Genomic DNA, 12,947 nt, shown 5'->3' on the forward strand with positions numbered 1-12,947 from the left:
TTTTTAAGGAAAAACTTATTACTTATCTTAACCAGATCTAATATAATATACAGGTCTAGGCTAACTTTTACTTCATTTTTTTCTGTTTTACTTATTGTTTTATACAAAATAATTATCAAGATGTTATATATCTATTCAAAATTTTATTTTAATTAAACTTTGTTTATTTAATTATTTATTTATTTTTATTATTTTTTTTTTATTTTTCCATTAATTTAATTTAATTGTATTAATTGCCTTTTTATATTATTTGGAAACTTTTTAATACTTATACATTTTTATTTATATTAAGATGTGGAGAATATCGTATTTGTATCATATAATTCATGTACTTTAATCTATAAGATCTAAATCTTGTTGTGCATGATAAAATAAAAAAACAAAAAAAAAGTTAAAATTAGCGTTAGTTAAACTCCGGGTTTTTTTTTTCGGTGTACAGAGACGATTTTTGTTTGAGGGTGCAACTGTCACTGGCAATAAATTCGGTTATCGCAACCAATTCTCTGTATTGTTTTCCACACCTAGAAAAAACGGAAAGTAACGTTTCAAAAATTATGGAAAAGAAGACGACTTGCTTCTTAATTCCGATTACATTTCCTACAATAATAATATTCTGTACCATTATCTACAAAATATATACCCTCAAGGATTAGTTTGTAACTTAATCTTAACCTTGTGTACTTTTAACTTTACTTTGAGTTGCTTGTAAAATTTATTGAATTTTAAATATCTACATGCGAAAGGGAAAATCAATGGGGGCGGGATTTTATTAAGAAATGCATTTGACACAAACGCACCCCCACAATAGAGAATATTAGCAATTCTTGGAAAATCTTCAAACCAATACCCTAAGGTCAATATGTCAATGTCACACAGAACAGCAACTTACAAAGGGCGATCGTGAGTTCAATAGAATATGTTAGAATACAAATGGGTAACGCCCAATATGAACTATAATCTTAACTGGCTTTCTTTGGCTTTTCAGTTGAAATTACAAATAGATTTCAAACCACTTGGAGAAGTAAATAAAATTGAGAAATATTTTCGTGTGGCTACACAGTTTTACGCCAACACATGAAAGGGTGAACTTTTTTGTATTTGTTGTTAGTGCATTACAGCGATCAATTTGCTAACTTTTGAAAATTCGTATGACAATTGGGTGAATCGACATTCAAATACACCGATAAAAAATTCCGTAGTTAAACTAACGCAAAATTTAACTTATTTTTATTGCAACAAAAAAAAATATTTGTATGTAGTTCATTTTTTAAAACACACAGCTCAATGATTGCTTTTTTTTCGTTTTTTAAGTATGTCTCCAACATTTTATGAACAAAACAAGGGTATACAGTTCAATGATGGTATGATTTAATATGAACTAATGGAAAAAAATTCTTGCGATTCCCAAAAATAGTAGGAATGAACTACAGTGTGGTTAAAATGGTCATGATGTGACGCCAAAGATTTTTTTTTACTTTTAGTTCATTTTTTTCTTCTAAGAGAGGGTGTAATTTCGTGAGTTGTAGTTAAATAGAACTTCAGTCAATTAATTTTGCTAGTTTTAACAACGTTTTGTGGAAACTTCAAAATGACGAGTAAAATTTATTTCACTTTTCGCAAGATGTAGTTCATTCTTGCTATAAAATAGTGCACTTTTTATACCCTGTGGAGCAGGGTATTATAAGTTAGTGAATATCTTTGCAACACCCAGAAGGAGACGAGATAGACACATGGTGTATTTGGCAAAAATGCTCAGGGTGGGTTCTTGAGTCGATATAGCGATGTCCGTCTGTCCGTGAATACATTTTTGTAATCAAAGTCTAGGTCGCAGTTTTAGTCCAATCGACTTCAAATTTGGCACAAGTATGTATTTTGGCTCAGAATAGAACCCTATTGATTTTGGAAGAAATCGGTTCAGATTTAGATATGGCACCCATATATATATATTTCGCCCGATATGGACTTATATGGCCCCAGAAGTCAGAGTTTTACCCTAATTTGCTTAAAATTTTGCACAAGGAGAATAATTAGTACTATAGTCAAGTATGCCAAATTTTATTGAAATCGGTTCAGATTTAACCCGATATGGACTAATACGGTCCCAGAAGCCAGAGTTTTACTCCAATTTGGATGAAATTTTGCACTAGGAGTACAATTAGTAGTGTAGTCAAGTGTGCAAAATTTTATTGAAATCGGTTCAGATTTAGATATAGCTCCTATATATATATATATATATATATATATATATATATATATATATATATATATATATATATATATATATATATATATATATATATATATATATATATATATATATATATATATATCGTTCGCCCGATTTGCACTCCTATGACCACAGTGGCAGTCTTTTACTCCGATTTAATTGAAATTTTGCACAGGTAGTAGAATTAGCATTGTAGCTATGCGTGCCAAATTTTGTTTAAATCGGTTCAGATATAGATATAGCTCCCATATATAGCTTTCGGCCGCTTTACACTCATATGACCACAGAGGCCAATTTTTTGCTCCGATTTAGTTGAAATGTTGCACAGGGAGTAGAATTAACATTGTAGCTATGCGTGCCAAATTTTGTTTAAATCGGTTCAGATATAGATATAGCTCCCATATATAGCTTTCGGCCGCTTTACACTCATATGACCACAGAGGCCAATTTTTTGCTCCAATTTAGTTGAAATTTTGCACAGGGAGTAGAATTAACATTGTAGCTATGCGTGCCAAATTTGGTTGAAATCGGTTCAGATTAAGATATAGCTCCCATATATATGTTTTTCTGATTTCGACAAAATTGGTCAAAATACCAACATTTTCCTTGTAAAATCGTCGAAAAGTTGTGAAAATGACTCTAATTTTCCTAAACTTCTAATACATATATATCACAATGAACTGAATAGTCTAAGTGAGCCTGAATCTTAACCGGGCTGCCACTTTAACCTAATACATATATATCGAGCAAAATCATAAATAAACATTTGCGAAGTTTCCTTAAAATTGCTTCTGATTTAAAGTTTCCCATATGTTTTTACTAAAATTGTGTTCCACCCTAGCGCATTAGCCGACATAAATTTTGAGTCTACACGCAAAGAAAAAAAAAACGTTTGGAAAACGTGTACCGAAAACGTTTTTCTTTTGTTAGAGTTTTTTGAATTGCTTCGAAAATTTTAAACTTTTATCACCAAAAAAATTCGTTTGTTACAAAATTTTTATTTTTTCAATAAAAAAAGTTATTTTTGAACAACAACACAGTCCATTTTGTTTATATCAAACACTGTTCTTTTCTGACTTTAGGTCTTTAATAAGACACATTTTACAGTTCAAAATGTAATATAGTACAATGTATTGTTGAACATTTTTTCGGAATCTTCCGAACATATCTAGAATATATGTAAAAAAAAACTTTGGTCGAAGCAGGGATCGAACCCACGACCCTTGGCATGCAAGTCGGACGTAGCCACCACTGCTCCACGGTGCCAAACTAAATGTTTGTTTCTGTTAAATAAACTTTGTTTATTCGGTTCGTGGGCGCCGCAAGCTATGCTATATAAATATAACTTATATGGATAATTATCTATTGATGACCATAACAGCTACATAGCCCAGTGGTTAGTGTGTTGGCTTACAAAGTGCATGGTCCGCGGTTCGATTCTCCGTCCAGGCGAAAGGTAAAAACAATTTTAAAAATTTATAAAATCGTATAATGTCTTCTACATTGTTGGTATTACAGGAAAAGGTGTTAAGAACTAAAAAACCTCGTGGATGTGAGAAAAATGTGAGGGAAAATACAATTAGCAAGAAAACCATGTTTTTTTTTGAGTTAGTCTTTATGAAATTGTTTTTACATCCTGGAAAAGAATAAACGTTTATCACAAAAAGTATACACTTTTCTTCCAAATACACTTCCTTACAGCGAAAAGCAAATGAGAAACGAACTTTGTTCACCGAAAAAAAAGTTTACTATTGTTTACGAAAAATGAACTAACCCATAGTAAGAATGACCATGATTTGGCGCCAAAGATTTTTTTCATCTAGATAAGTTCATGATTTTCTTATAAATAAGTTTATGTATTGCATCGTATTTTAGTTCATTCTTACTACGCTGAGGGAAGAATGTACTTACACTCATTCAAAATATTCCTGCTATCCGGAAAAATGAACAAGTTTTTGGGAATCCTATATTTAGAAATTGGTTTCAAATAAACTATTTATCAGTATAATTTTCAAAGAAGTAAATAAATTTAGGAATTAAAGGTACAACAAGCCTGTATACAACTAAGAAATTTTTCGTACAATATAAGACAATTTTTCATAACTACCAGTATTTTATTTCAAAAAATTATTATTATATTACATAAAACTATGGCTTATGATATACAATAAAAGAAATGTTTTTATTTGTACGCTGTATGTTGTTACTTTTCCGTAGTTAGTAATTGCTTCTTCAAAAGAGTAATATTCTATGTTAGTAGAATGAAACTAATTAATATCAATTTCCATTTTCTATCCATATGAAAGATATATGCCATAAGTTGCTATTTTCATTTCATTTTTGTCCAATTTAACCGATTTCGCTAGTTTTTGTTGTGTGGATTTGCGTCATAAGCCTCTGAAGTTAAAAAGGTATATGAAATATAAAAATATTATCAAATTCTATGGTATTTTGATCTTTAACTTACAAGAGAATTTTCTTAGAGCCAATAGGGATATCAGCTTAGATAGCATTAAACAGTAAGAAGATTCCAAAAAATACCATTAGATTTGCTGTCATCCTGCAAATGAAAATTATTTTTAATAAATAGAAATTTTGGCTTTATTACAAATGGACGAAAAACTTACCACATTGAAAAAAATCATCCAATTACTACATTAGTGGAATCATATCCATGCACAAATGGGACATTTTTGAAATCCTTCTCAGAATATAAATGAAATAAAAATATTATAAAATTAGATATAATTTCCACTTGTCAATATAGCATTTAGTATTTATGGTGGATATTAAGTTTGAGTTTAGTGGCTAAAATCCCAATTTTTCATGATTAGTTTTCTTTAGAAATACATGGGAACAAAATTGAACCGTTTTTGTGTTCATTTAAAATTTATATCAAATTTTTAGTAATTTGAGGTTGCTGAATCCAAATTTACACTTGTTTTTTTAAGAGCTCGACTTTTTGAGATATACGGTTATGTTCAAAATTAAGGCACTTCCGCTATATATGTTGGAATAACTTGAAAACGATTCATCATATTAAATTAAAAAAACAGCGTTCTACATAAGCTTAAAAACGATTTTCTGTTCTTAATCGTGTAATCCATTTAAAAAATATAAACTTAATAAAAAACTTGTTTCGAGCTATTCTCCATCAAGTTATATTTAAATTTGCATCGAAGGCGTATAATTTTATACTTTTCTTACTGATTTATGTCTGATTTTAGCACCTAAACTCGAACTTAGTACACACCTTAAGGACTCGCTATAACATAAAAATATAGACTCAAAAAATTGTACTGTGATCCAGATGTAGAGTAAATATAGATCATTTTATTACCACTCATTATGAATATTTTTATGTAAACCAATTTAAAACCGCAACAAAACAACTATCACCACAAAAGATACCAACAACACACATTCCATAACATCATCGCAATAACAAACACAAACAAAAAAAAAAAGATGATGCAATAATTTCATAATTTCTTCTCACTTCAATTTCCAGTATCACGTTTATTGATTAGTTGGTATTCTATCTATAGGATAAGGTAAAATATATTCAAAATTTACGAGGAATCCATAAAAAATTATATACACCCGTCAAGGATTAAATTAACTACTTTTTATTCTACTTTATCTAAAATTTTCAATGTGAGGAAATATACTCCAACTTATAGTAAAAACCGAAATAAGCTGTAGGAAGCCGCCATACGAATCGGTACTGTGGTTAAGTTAATTTTTACTATAAAAATTTTTTTCCATACAAAAATTTTTCTTAGTAAATTGTCCACATTTCGTAGTAAGATTTTTATATTGCCTATGTCTTTTTATAATACAATCAACGATGCATTAACTATTGTATTGGAAATTTATTTAAGGAAAAATCCGTCCCATTTCGTAGTTAGTGAACTAAAAAACATTTACTGAATTTTTATAAGTTTTCCTTTAGCTAAGTTAATTTTCGCAGTGGTTACGAAAAATGAACTATATTACAGTAAATTGTTTGAACTATGTGGAAGTTAAACTGGTCCTAAAATTAACAAGACACCTTTTTTTCTGTGTTTGTCTAAAATTTCGTTTGGGAGGAAAGAATTATTTTTTTGCGTGTATAGATTTTGTAGAAGTCTATCAAAGTCTGTCCAGATCGAGTGATATTTAAATGTATTTATTTGGGACAAACCTTTATATATAGCCCCCAACTCATTTGACGGATGTGATATGGTATCGAAAATTTAGAACTACAAAGTGGTGCAGGGTATAATATAGTCGGCCCGCCCGAATTTAAACTTTCCTTACTTGTTTCTATGTAGCAAAATTGAAAAAAAAAACAAGTATATACGGCCGTAAGTTCGGCCAGGCCGAATCTTATGTACCCTCCACCGTGGATTGCGTAGGAACTTCTACTAAAGGCTGTCATCCACAATCGAATTACTTGGGTTGCGATAACACTTGCCGATGGCAAGGTATCGTAAAACTTTTTAACACTGTCTTCTAAATTGTAAGTTAGCCCATACGGGTATATATTAAACAAAAAAGGCCGATTAAATACGTATATAATCTAGTTTGACAAAATTTTCTATAGAAATAAAATTTTGACAAAATTTTCTATAGAAATGAAACCTTGACAAAATTTTCTATAGAAATAAAATTTTGACAAAATTTTCTATAGAAATAAAAATTTGACAAAATTTTCTATAGAAATAAAAACTTGACAAAATTTTCTATAGAAATAAAATGTTGACAAAATTTTCTATGGAAGTAAAATGTTGACAAAATTTTCTATAGCAATACAATTTTGACAAAAATTTCTATAGAAATAAAATGTTGACAAAAATTTTGTATAGAAATGAAATTTTGACAAAATTTTGTATAGAAATAAAATGTTGACAAAATTTTCTACAGAAATAAATTTTTTACAAAATTTTCTATAGAAATAAAATTTTGACAAACATTTCTATAGAAATAAACTTTTGACAAAACTTTCTATAGAAATGAAATTTTAACAAAACTTTCTATAGTAATAAAATTTGACAAAATTTTCTATGGAAATAAAGTTTTGGTAAATTGCAAAATTTTCTATAGAAATAAAATTTTGACAAAATTTTCTATGGAAATAAAATTTTGACAAACATTTGTATAGAAATAAACTTTTGACAAAACTTTCTATAGAAATGAAATTTTGACAAAACTTTCTATAGTAATAAAATTTGACAAAATTTTCTATGGAAATAAAGTTTTGGTAGATTGTTTTTGGCGATATGGACCAATTTTTGTGTAATAAGTCATCGGCTATATATAACTAAAGACCGATATGGACCAATTTTTACATGGCTGTTAGAGGCCATATATTGACAAAATGTACCAAATTTCAACCGTATCGGATGACTTTTGCTCCTCCAAGAGGTTCCGGACGTCAAATCTGGGGACGGTTTATATGGGAACTATATATAATTATGGACCGATATGGACCAATTTTTGCATGGTTGTTAGAGACCATATACTAACACCAGGTACCAAATTTCAATCGGATCGGATGAATTTTGCCCCTCCAAGAGTCTCCGGAGGTCAAATCTGGGGATCGGTTTATATGGGGGCTATATATAATTATGGACCGATATGGACCAATTTTTGCATGGTTGTTAGAGACCGTATACTAAGACCACATACCAAATTTCAACCGAATCGGATGAATTTTGCTGCTCCGGGAGGCTCCCCAAGCCAAATTTGGGGATCAGTTTATATGGGGGCTATACGTAAACGTGGTCCGATATGGCCCATTTTCAATACCATCCGACCTACATCAATAGCAACTACTTGTGCCAAGTTTCAAGTCGATAGCTTGTTTCGTTCGGAAGTTAGCGTGATTTCCACAGACGGACGGACAGCCGGACAGACGGACAGACGGACGGACGGACAGACGGACAGACGGACAGACGGACAGACGGACGGACGGACGGACATGCTTAGATCGACTCAGAATTTCACCACGACCCAGAATATATATACTTTATGGGGTCTTTGAGCAATATTTCGATGTGTTACAAACGGAATGACAAAGTTAATATACCCCCATCCTATGGTGGAGGGTATAATAACCATGGTACAATTATTTATAAGGTAGATTTATGTGATCAGGTGACTTTAAAGGGCTCACGTCTAACATAAACTCCTACAAATACCAATCCAGCCATCGTTTGAGTCCACCACTGTGGTATCACAATGGACTGAATAGTCCAAGTGAGCCTGATAAATCGAGCTGCCACCTAACCTAACCTTGAGTCCCTATTAGTTTTGGCGGAATTCACCGGAATAACTTACTGTGATATTGTCTTGAAACTGGTTTCAAGGACCTCACATCCTTAGATTTTTCTGTTTCGAGGGCTCAACTCTTGGTTATTTAAGGCACTATTATATGAGAAATTCTTAAAAAAAAACCTATTACGATGTCAGTCAAAACAAATATTCCGAGCTGTTCCGACGAATTCTTGCAATTTTATCCTAGAAAAGTAAAAGTTATAGTTGCCGATGGCATCAAGAAACCTTCAATGTTTCACATTCTGAAAACAGTTTCCGTTTTGCATCTTTTTGCTAGAAATAATGAGTATATCAAAGGTGGTATTGAGACGAAGAATCTTTCTGTAGATGAATTCCACTTGAAATCACATCAAAGATGCGAACCAACACTTTGACCAAAAAAGTGGTTTGAAGTTTTATTCCAAGTTAACAAACATCCACAACAAGCATTCATCTCCTCCCCTTCTCCTAACATAGTGTGCTTAGACAAACGGATTTTTAGTGGCAAAACATTTGAAAGGAGGAGTTTTATGATGGAAATGAATGTTTTGGACGATGCCTTTTATGAGTGTGCTTGCAATAAATTCCTTAAATTGTTTCATTTAAAACTTGAAGAGGAATATTTTGATATTTAAGTACTGCGACTAGGTCAGGACATTGCTGCTTTTGGTGCGGTACTTGCTAGTATTTTAATATCGTTAGGATAAGAGACCCAACAATTTGCGGGTTTCTGCACAGGACATACCTCACATCCGGCCAACAATCCTATTATATCTTTAAACACAAACACACAGGAAGTGTAACATAATGCCATAAAATATCCTAGTACAACCCACGAAGGACAACTGAATGCCTAGGACAGCGAAAAGAGCAATGAAATTTGAGTCTTTGCAGCACTATGATGTTAGGATTAAATTTATTCTTTTTTCTCATAGATAGTAAAGTTTTTCTCAGTTGAGAATTATCTCAATAAACCAACTGGAAAACCAAACCAAAAAGACAAAGTGGCTAATTTATAACAAAATTTCAAAAAGGCAATTTCAACGAAACCAACATAATTATTTTTAGATGAAATTACCCCTCTAAGAAGAACATAGGTTTGAAAATGCTCAACATGAATAAAATTGAATAGAAAGTTTAAGATTTGGATATGGAGCAAAAAGAGGTTTTTGTCTATTTGTCCCTTATATGCAGTAGCGTGCAAAACCAAGCAGGCGAATCCTTGTTTTCTTGTATTAACTGCATTCCCTACAAAATTCTACGCATTTAAGAAAAAAATTGTGACCTGTAGGCTTTACATCGAAAATTGTATACTCCACGATTTGGAATTAAAAAAAAAAAAGAATTTTGACCAAATTTTTTTCGGAAAAGGCAAGTTTTTCCAAGCTTTTTTTTTGCTTGTTTCTTATAGAACACCAAATATGGATGTTTTTTACGTTTTTTCGTCCATTTCGTTTTTCCCATCCTAAAATCGGCAATTATTAAAAAGGAAAAAAAATTGTTTTAAAAAATTCTCGTTTGACAAAGCCTCATGTGTCCACTAACCAACTGTAAAAAGTTTCAACATCATACCAGTAAACAGCTGAGAAATATGCAAATTACAAAAAATAACGTTTTTTTACATATGTCACCACTTTGGGGACTTTATTAAAACAATTTTCCCTGCAGAACTCAATAAAGGTTTTAATTTATATTTCTAATTCCCAAAAAAATTAATTTTACAAAATAATTGTTCCTTGCCCCAAAATCTTTAAATTTTCGTAATATTCGTTTATTCGATTACATACACACAAAGAAAATATCATCAAAATTGAGCCAACGAAAATTGTTCATAGATAATAATGAAAATTATCGTTGTATCGATTTGGTTTTATTGGCTCACTTTTAATGACACATTTCGTTAATATAACGAAACTTTTTCTATTAGTGTAAGAAGAAAGTTCTCTCAAATATCTTTCCAACGATATATTGTATTGATCCTTGCTTGGAAAAATGCGCCAAAAATTTGCACATTTTCAACGAAGTACGTATTTTTTTTCTACCAGAGTAGCTAAGAATATTAATTCTACCACCTGTGTAAGAAAATCGGAGAGAAACTTTGGTCTCCGGTGGCCATATGAGTCTAACTCGGGCGGAAGACTTATAAAGGAGCTATATCTAAATCTGAACCGATGTCCACCAAATTTAGCATACTTATCTATCTATCTTCGTCGCCATCTTTATCTTTTTTCTCTATTCTCTCTCCCTCGATCTGACGTTCCTAAGCATAAATATATTTATCAGAAATTTTTGTATTAATATATGTTTGCATCCAGAAACATTATAATTATGAAAATGAGATCTCCCAAACATAATATGTTCTAACGTATTAACATATATGTCACAAACGTTTTATCTGGTGCTAAAATGTTTTGGTATAGCCCCCATACACTCAAAAAAAGTGAACTCTCTATTTCACTAAAGCCATATTAACTTTAAATTAGTTCATAGAATCATTATGTTTGGAAAAAGTTTATTTTAGTCAAATAATTTTTTGCGTATGTTAGTTAAATGAACTAAAAAACGGGAAAAAGTTATACACAAATAAAGCATAAAGATTTCCTAATTTCGTATTTCTTACAAAATAGTTCATTATTTCTTTAAATTTGTAAATTTTACCACAAATGTGTCCATCATGAACTTCGTATGTCACTAAAGACATTCATGCAATTTTGAACTCCAAGATTTCTCTTAAAACTACAAAATTTTCTTCAACTACTGAAAAAATTTAGTTATGTCTAATAAATTTTCTTGAATTTGTCGAAAAATATTTACTTATTTTTGCCATATCGGAGTGATGCCAGCGCTTGTAATACCGTTTAGTTAAAATTTTCTAAAAAAGTTCCAATTAATCGAAAGTTATCTTTCCTGGTGGGTTCACTGTTTTTTCAGTGTATGGACCGATCTCCCGATTTTACTTCTTTGGCTTCTAGAATCCGTAATTTTCATCCAATTTGCCTGAAATTGGAAATCTTGAGGTATTTTGGGACCACAAATAGGTGTTCCACAAATGGTGAGTATCGGTCCATGTTGTGGTATAGCCCCCATATAAACCGACCCTCCGATTTGGGTCCTTGAGCTTCTAGAAACCGTATTTTATATCCGATCCGAAATTGGAAACCTAGAGGTATTTTAGAACCATAACGAGGTGTGTCAAAAATGGTGAATATCGGTCCATGTTTTGATATAGCTCCCATGTAGACCGATCTCCCGATTTTATTTCTTGTGCTCATAGAAACCGTGGTTTTTATCCATTTTGCACGAAATTTTAAATCTGGAGGTTTTTTAGGACTATAAATAGGTGTGCAAGAAATGATTTTGTTCTTTGGGATTCTAGAAACAGGTAGTTTTTATCAAATTTGCCTGAAATTGGGGTAAACATCTAAAGATTTTTGATTTCAAATCAAGGCGTTATTTCATCATTTTCTTGCACACTTGCAAGAGATATTAATGATTCCTCTAAAACTCAAACAAAAATGGTTCTTATAAATCCAGAATCTAATGTAGTCTTCATACGTAAAATCTTTAAATTTTTTCGGGAAGTGTACAAGTTGAACTGCTCTGCTTGGGAGAATATCTGTCATCAAAACGCCCTGAAAATTCAAAGGAAACTATAATATTTGATTCATGGTGGTGGGTATTTAAGATTCGGCGCGGCCGAGCTTACCCAGCAAAAACTAGGTAACCACATCTCATTACAATTTACATTACCAGGAGTAAAGCTGTCATTACACATTGCATTACATTGCGGTGAGTTATAATGACTAACTTGTAATGACAATAATAAATACTTTTCGCTAATTTTCGAATTGTTATTCTCAAATTTTTAGGCATTTGGCTGTTAATGACTTAATAAAATAGAATAAAAGATGGTACCATTAGGTATAATTATTCACATAATTGAGCATTTAAAAAAAAAAACTCAAAAAGAATATGTTATGTAACGGTAATTCTGAAGATTTTCCGTTAAGGAATATTCTTCACGAATATTTCATAATAATTGTGTTTTAAATTAATGACATTACCATACCATGTTTTAAATAAATGCTTTGTTATAAAAACGAGCCGGACTATCGACTTACAAGAAGGTAGTGACTCCACATCGCGATGATAAACAAAATACGACGGCCAAAGCGCGATCCCGGAGGCTGTACACGACGATGCTGACGAAGTTTGACTGCGTGGTAATGGACGACGAAACCTACGTCAAAGCCGACTACAAGCAGCTTCCGGGACAGGAGTTTTATATGGCAAAAGGAAGGGGAAAGGTAGCAGATATTTTCAAGCACATAAAACTGTCAAAGTTCGCAAAGAAATATCTGGTTTGGCAAGCCATCTGTACCTGTGGCTTGAAAAGCAGCATTTTCATAGCTTCCGGGAC

The 12,947-nt window shown here is 31.6% G+C and overlaps 1 protein-coding gene and 1 long non-coding RNA gene across 5 annotated transcripts in view; both read right to left on the reverse strand.

Moving 5' to 3' along the window:
- The window catches only part of Trpm (transient receptor potential cation channel, subfamily M), a 521,822-nt gene that overhangs the window by 281,575 nt on the left and 227,300 nt on the right, over positions 1–12,947 (reverse strand). The window lies entirely within an intron of this gene.
- Positions 4,321–4,950, reverse strand: LOC142240355 (uncharacterized). The gene is made up of 3 exons (XR_012723243.1): positions 4,855–4,950; positions 4,695–4,787; positions 4,321–4,624 (listed from the first exon to the last, which is right to left on the reverse strand). It is a non-coding gene; the product is annotated as an uncharacterized LOC142240355 (long non-coding RNA).

The sequence above is a fragment of the Haematobia irritans genome, chromosome 5 (assembly GCF_050003625.1).
Source record: "Haematobia irritans isolate KBUSLIRL chromosome 5, ASM5000362v1, whole genome shotgun sequence".
Lineage (NCBI taxonomy): Eukaryota > Metazoa > Arthropoda > Insecta > Diptera > Muscidae > Haematobia > Haematobia irritans.